The sequence below is a fragment of the Eleutherodactylus coqui genome, chromosome 7 (genome assembly GCF_035609145.1).
Source record: "Eleutherodactylus coqui strain aEleCoq1 chromosome 7, aEleCoq1.hap1, whole genome shotgun sequence".
In the NCBI taxonomy this organism is placed as follows: Eukaryota; Metazoa; Chordata; class Amphibia; order Anura; family Eleutherodactylidae; genus Eleutherodactylus; species Eleutherodactylus coqui.
Genome location: NC_089843.1, coordinates 148,944,401 through 148,951,626, shown reverse-complemented (window position 1 = coordinate 148,951,626; position 7,226 = coordinate 148,944,401).

Below are 7,226 nucleotides of genomic sequence, written 5' to 3'. Positions count from 1 at the left end.
CCGCCGGTCCTATCACCCGGACTGTTGGGGTGTGGCGCAGGGGAGCCCCTGTCTTGGTGACCTCCCCTAGCCGCTGCAATCTGGGATGCCGACTCCAGATGCGCGCTCCTGTGCCCAGGTGGCTGGCACCTAGGTAGCCGGGTCACTGGGGACGCACCGTTGCCATGACCCCGGGCCCACTTGCTCTGTCCTCCTGTCTTTAGCAGGCGCTGGGGGCTGTTTCTCCCAGCATCCTGTTATTGGTTCCTGCTGCTGTCAGGCTCCTTGCCCCAGTCAGCTGCTCTTCTGTCTATGCCAGTGTATGTTTGGTCTCCAGCTACACCCGTGTATCCCTGAATTGATGCTCTGTTTTGACTTGCTGCTTGGACCTGACTTCACCTTCGCCTGAGCCCTTGTACTGCGTTCTCTCCAGTTGCCAACCTGGATTGCCTGACCTGCTTCTGTGTTTGTTTGTTTCCCTATATTTGACTGTAAGTCTGCTTCCCTCCAGTATTTGTCTGTTAGTCTGACTCCCTGCCCCGCATCCCTAGTGAGCCTAGGGACTGTCGCCCAGTTGTCGCCCTGGGGTCTAGCCCAGGGGGGCAAGTAGGTAGGGACAGGGGTTGCGGGTAGTTTCAGGGATTTCCAGTTACCCGGACCCCAGCTCCCTTACAGGCTTTATACATTAAAAAAACTAAAAGAACTAAAAAACACACATAATTGGTATCACCACATCCATAACAACCTGTACTAATAAATATAACATTATTTATCAAGCACAATATATTACATTAAATAAAATTTCCCCCCCAAAATCGAAAGTAAATATTTTCTGATCATCTTGCTTCCTCTAAACAGGATTAAAAAATAATTTTAAAAAATCATATAGATCTCAAAATGATAGCAACTCGTTTCACAAAAAAACCCCCAAAAAACAATAATCACCATGAACCGCACTCTGGCCTCTCAGTGGTTCAGAAAAAGTTCAATACAGCCGAAGAAAATCCCAGCACACGCTTCTTTCTGCTTCATTAATTTTATTGCATAGTAGTAATATAAAGGATGTGTTGGGGCCCATCCAGCCTTTTTCACCTGCCATATAGAATGTAAATGCAATCAAACTATTAGAGCAACTTAAGTCTCACATCATTAATTATCATCTTGGTAACCCCAATAAACTATGTAGTAATTCTTCACCGGTCTCCAAATGATGACATCATCAAGACCAAATAGAAAAACTTGGGAACATATTCCACATCTGGTCTTCACTCTGGCATTGCTGATTCATCTAAAACCAAAAATACAGTTAAAAGTCTTAAAGTAACTGAGCAATCTCATACATGTTTAAATCCTTTGGCACAAAAGTTTGAAGGGTATGAATCCAAAACGCCTCTTGGCACAAAAGTAAAGCTTTATTATTGGCGCCTCTTCTGGGAATTTCCACCTGTTCTAGAACTTGAAATTTTAACTGAGCAAGAGTATGTTTTTTCACATGGAAATGATGAGGTAAGGGCAATAATAAATTAGCACACTTTATGGTGAGTTTTTGTTTACTAATTCAGTCCCTTCTTTGTTGCATTCTTTCACCCACATAAAGGAAACCCCATGGACACTTTATTACATAATTAACATCCGCTAATCCAAAAGAAAAGTCATCTCTAATCTAAATGGTTCACCCTTAAGTGGGTGAAAAAACGGATCCCCTCTAATTAGTTAATTTAGGACTACCCCATTTTTTATTTCTCATATCTCAAAGATGGGGAGCAACACATTTTGATGTAGTGGGGTTTCCTAATTTCCAACTCTATAAATATAGATTACTAGCTTATGTTTACTATATGTAATGTATCCCCCTATGCCCGTATCCTGTCGGTGATCAGTGGATGGTTTACTCCCATAAAAATTGTTGTTGAAGATATTTTCATCTCTGAAGTTACCATCATTAATGATCCTCCAGAAGTGTTGTTCAGGATTCTTATAAGGGGGTGGGGTATCAGGAGATCCAAGCTCCCCGTTATCTAAGTAAATGGAGTTTGACATCCTTCCATCTACTGTACATTGTGGCTCTGAAATTTCATCCCCCGAGTGTGGCCTGAATGTGTTTTTTTGCTTTATTTTTTTCTCTTGCATACTGTGATCGGAGAGGATTCTTGTGTGGATGACCAGTGCTCTCCTACACAGATAGCCCAGAAAGTGGTGGATTGAAGCCCCCTGTGTGGGGAATTTAGCCCTTCAGGCCTTCAGGTGTATGTGGGGGCAGGGGCATAGCTAAAGGCTCATGGGCCTGGGTGCAAAAGTTTTTCTTGGGGCTCCCCATCTTCTCTTAATGCAGAGGCATAACTTGAAGCTCCTCGGCCCCAATGCAAAACCTGTAACAGGGCCCCCAACTATAATGTTTTATTCATAGTACTGGGCTCCCTAAATGGAGAAGATAGGCCTTATGGGTCCCCTTAGGCTCCTGGGCCCGGGTGCAACCGCATCCCCTATAGTTACGCCAGTGCGTAGGGGGTACCTACATTTTTTGTATGGTCCCCTTGTAACATCAGCTAAGTGCAGTTAACCTATTTTGCATACATGGTGATTATATGTTGTTGAGCTATTTTGCCTGATTTAGTAGTCTGAAGGACTGGGTAGAATAAGAGTTTAGCTCGAGGCACCGGACTTATAATGCTGGGGAAAGTGTGAAGCTGAAGCTGTGAGACAGTTCTGTTAGGGGGACTAGAAGGAAGAAAGAAGATGAATTTAGCTTTGTCTTGGTTGAATTTTAGAAAGCTTGAGAAAAAAGGAGGAGATAGCTGAAACTCTGCAAAGCAGAGAGATAAATTTGAGTGCCCTTGGAATAAAAGTGGTACTTAAAGCCATGGAATTTTATGAGTTGTGCCAGGTCAAAGTTAAAAATTGGAGAGGAGGAGAAATCCCAAGAGGGACCCTTGAGGATTGTCAACAGAGAGAAGACAAGAGGAGAAGATGGTGTGCAGTTAGACACTAAATGTTCAGTTGGTGAAGTATGAGAAGATACAAAAGAAGGCCAAGTCTGTGATGTCATGTATGTGCAGAACTATAGCCATAGCACATGCTATGGGGTTCAGGAGTTGAGGAAACTCACTCAGTTGCGAGTACATTGTTCCTTTTTATGGAGAATAACAAGTTGTGGGTTTTGCTATCTAGCAGTACTAAAGAGGTTCCCTGATATATGGCATTTTTATCCATACATTTACTTATTGCTACTTAGGGTGTTTTTCAAGTGTCTGTTAATAGATAGTGCAGTTCAATCTCCCTTTGCTGGCCAAGGGACATAAAGACTTGTAACATAAGGTAGGGGTTCACTGTGTGGTGAAGGGTGGCAAGAAATCTAAAAGGTGGAGTACGGCATAGTGTTGTACAGCTTTAATAGTTAAGAGATTGGTGGTTATCCAGACTTTAAAAAATGATGGCCTACCCTCAGGACACCACCAATCAGTTATTTATGACCTATCCTTAGGACAGAAGTTCTGACGCACATGTGAAACTAGCCTTAGTGACAGGGAGATGGATGATGTCGTTTTTATACTCACCCACTGAAGTATAAAGGAGAGTTGGATTTTCACGCCGTGCGCAAACTTCAGCGGTTGACAGTGCAAGATTGAGAGAGCAGGTGAGTTAAAAAAAACACATCACCAGGCTCTCTGTCACGGTGTTGTTGGGAGGTGACAAGTTCCCTCCAAGGCCCAATGCCCATGGACGGATTATCGCTGCGAAATTCGCAGTCAGACACCCGCGTGTATTCCGCACAATATCCGTCCATAGACATGCAATGTTAAATGATTCTCCCCTGCCCACAAGCAGCAATCAACTGTGATTTTTCTCTCGAGGGGAAGAATCGTGAGCATGTTCTATTCTGTGAGGAAAATCGCATGGATGGCTTCCATTGGAGTTAAGTAAAGTGAGAATCTGTGTTACAGCCCAGTGCCGGCACATCATGCACTGCACTGCGCATGCGCGTCGGCTCGCCGGCCGAGACACTCGCGGTGGATCCGGAAAGGTGATTATAGGGTCTCTGGGGGGCACCTGGTCTGATTCCGCTGCGATACTTCGCAGGCAGAATCTGGCCCGGCCATGGGTATGAGGCCTAAGCTGTATCTAGTGTGTCTGTCTTTTGTTAAAATGTGTAGCAAAGTCCTCAGTTTGCAAGTTATACTGGATATACAAAATCTGTTCTGCATATTGAATCTGCTGAGCAGAACACTTGGACCTTTGCCATTTCCAAAAAAGAAACCAAAAACATTGAGGCACATTTACTAATACTGTCTACAAGTTAAGGCCCATTTAGACACGACGATTATCGCTCACAATTCGCTCAAAAGTCATCTTTTGAGCGATAATCGTTGTGTCTAAACGCACGGCTATCGTACACTTTTTGTGCACTATTCGTTCATCACTGACTTTTAGCAAGCTAGAAGTCAGCAATGAGTCTTATCTGTGCTGCATGCTGAGTTATCAGTGGGATACCCGAGAACAAAGCAGCTGTCACTGCTCCTGCTGTTCTCGGAGCTATCAGCAGTATCCCTCTCCGCCTTTATTTACACAGTAATATCCTCTTAAGTAGCTAATTAGCTACTTAGAGTTATGCAAAGTGATTGCTTAAAACTGTCACTCAAACTGCCGTTTGAGTGAATTTTGAGCGATCATCGTTTCATGTAAATGGGCCTTTAGGCACTGCGAATTAGACAGTCTTAAAGTGCACCAGTTCATCATAGCTGTTGGGTAAATCTGTCGCATTTTAAGACTGTCTAGTTTTTATAACACCTGTTAGTTGGCTTACTTTACGCCAAAAATTGTGCCAAAATTTTGCAGCAATTTTTGCCACAATTTAGGCCAGGCCCTCTTTTTTAACAAGTCGGAAAAAGTATCCAGAAGTGTCTAAAAATACGCAGTAAATGTAATTTTGAATAATGAATCTTCCCCATCGGTCTATGGTACAATCTATGCTAGAATGTAAACTTTAGTATTTATGCATTTACAGTGATGATGGCAACAGGAAGACATTTTTATGTGTCAAACTGTAAACATATTGGCTATAAAAATCTACATTTTAGATTTACAGTTAATACTAAATGAGCTTTTTATTACTTGTTGAGACTGTGGTAAATCACTTTGATATCTGACCTTCATACATTCGTCTGCTCCTTTCCAAGAACATTTTATAATTATGTACTTTATATAATTGTTTCTTCTTTTTTACCGTTTTATCATTTGCTAATGTGTAGAGATGAGCGAACGTACTCGTCCGAGCTTGATACTCGTTCGAGTATTAGCGTGTTCGGGATGCTCGTTACTCGTAACGAGTACCACGCGATGTTCGGGTTACTTTCACTTTCATCTCTGAGACATTAGCGCGCTTTTCTGGCCAATTGAAAGACAGGGAAGGCATTACAACTCCCCCCTGCGACGTTCAAGCCCTATACCACCCCCCTGCAGTGAGTGGCTGGGGAGATCAGGTGTCACCCGAGTATAAAAATCGGCCCCTCCCGCGGCTCGCCTCAGATGCGTTGTGAGATAGCTGAGGGACAGTGCTGTTGGTGCCGGAGTTAGTGTAGGCTTCAAGAACCCCAACGGTCCTTCTTAGGGCCACATCTAACCGTGTGCAGTAGTGTGGAGGCTGCTTTTAGCAGTGTTGCACTTTTTTTTTTTTTTTGGTATATCGGCCGTGCAGAGCATTGCGCCCTGCAGTAATAGTCCAGGGACAGAAGTGTGGAGGCAGGGAGAGCGTTAGGAGTTATTGTAGGCTTCAAGAACCCCAACGGTCCTTCTTAGGGCCACATCTAACCGTGTGCAGTACTGTGGAGGCTGCTTTTAGCAGTGTTGCACTTTTTTTTTTTTTTTGGTATATAGGCCGTGCAGAGCATTGCGCCCTGCAGTAATACTCCAGGGAGAGAATTGTGTAGGCAGGGCCAGAAGACATATATTATAGATTGAATATACGCAGTGGTCCTTTTGAAAAAAATATTGGAAAAAAATCTATTTGGCCTGCCTGTCACTGTGCTCAGTGTTCTGGGTCCGTGTCTGCTGGGGGTAGTAGTTCTCCAAATAAATACGCAGCCAGCTAAGTGTTACAGCAGGCTTGCGCCAAATTATTTCCTGGCTCTGAAATCACCGCTCTGTTGCAGTTAATAACAGTGCAACACTGCAGTTCCATGACACACACATCAGGGACAGAATTGTGTAGGCAGGGCCAGAAGACATATCTTATAGATTGAATATACGCAGTGGTCCTTTTGAAAAAAATATTGGAAAAAAATCTATTTGGCCTGCCTGTCACTCTGCTCAGTGTTCTGGGTCTGTGTCTGCTGGGGGGTAGTAGTTCTCCAAATAAATACGCAGCCAGCTAAGTGTTACAGCAGGCTTGCGCCAAATTATTTCCTGGCTCTGAAATCACCGCTCTGTTGCAGTTAATAACAGTGCAACACTGCAGTTCCGTGACACACACATCAGGGACAGATTTGTGTAGGCAGGGCCAGAAGACATATATTATAGATTGAATATACGCAGTGGTCCTTTTGAAAAAAATATTGGAAAAAAATCTATTTGGCCTGCCTGTCACTGTGCTCAGTGTTCTGGGTCCGTGTCTGCTGGGGGTAGTAGTTCTCCAAATAAATACGCAGCCAGCTAAGTGTTACAGCAGGCTTGCGCCAAATTATTTCCTGGCTCTGAAATCACCGGTCTGTTGCAGTTAATAACAGTGCAACACTGCAGTTCCGTGACACACACATCAGGGACAGAATTCTGTAGGCAGGGCCAGAAGACATATATTATAGATTGAATATACGCAGTGGTCCTTTTGAAAAAAATATTGGAAAAAAATCTATTTGGCCTGCCTGTCACTGTGCTCAGTGTTCTGGGTCCGTGTCTGCTGGGGGTAGTAGTTCTCCTAATTCATACGCAGCCAGCTAAGTGTTACAGCAGGCTTGCGCCGAATTATTTCCTGGGGTTCCGTAAACGAAGTCAGCCTCCAACCACAGGCCAATAAGCAGCACATTTAATTACAGCGTTCTGTTTCTGCACTACTGCTAATACACCATGCTGAGGGGTAGGGGTAGGCCTATAGGACGTGGACGCGGGCGAGGACGCGGAGGCCCAAGTCAGGGTGTGGGCACAGGCCGAGCCAGTGCGGTGGCCAGGGGTAGAGGCAGGGCCAGACCGAATAATCCACCAACTGGTTCCCAAAGCGCCCCCCTCGAGCCATGCCACCCTGCAGAGGTCAAGGTGCT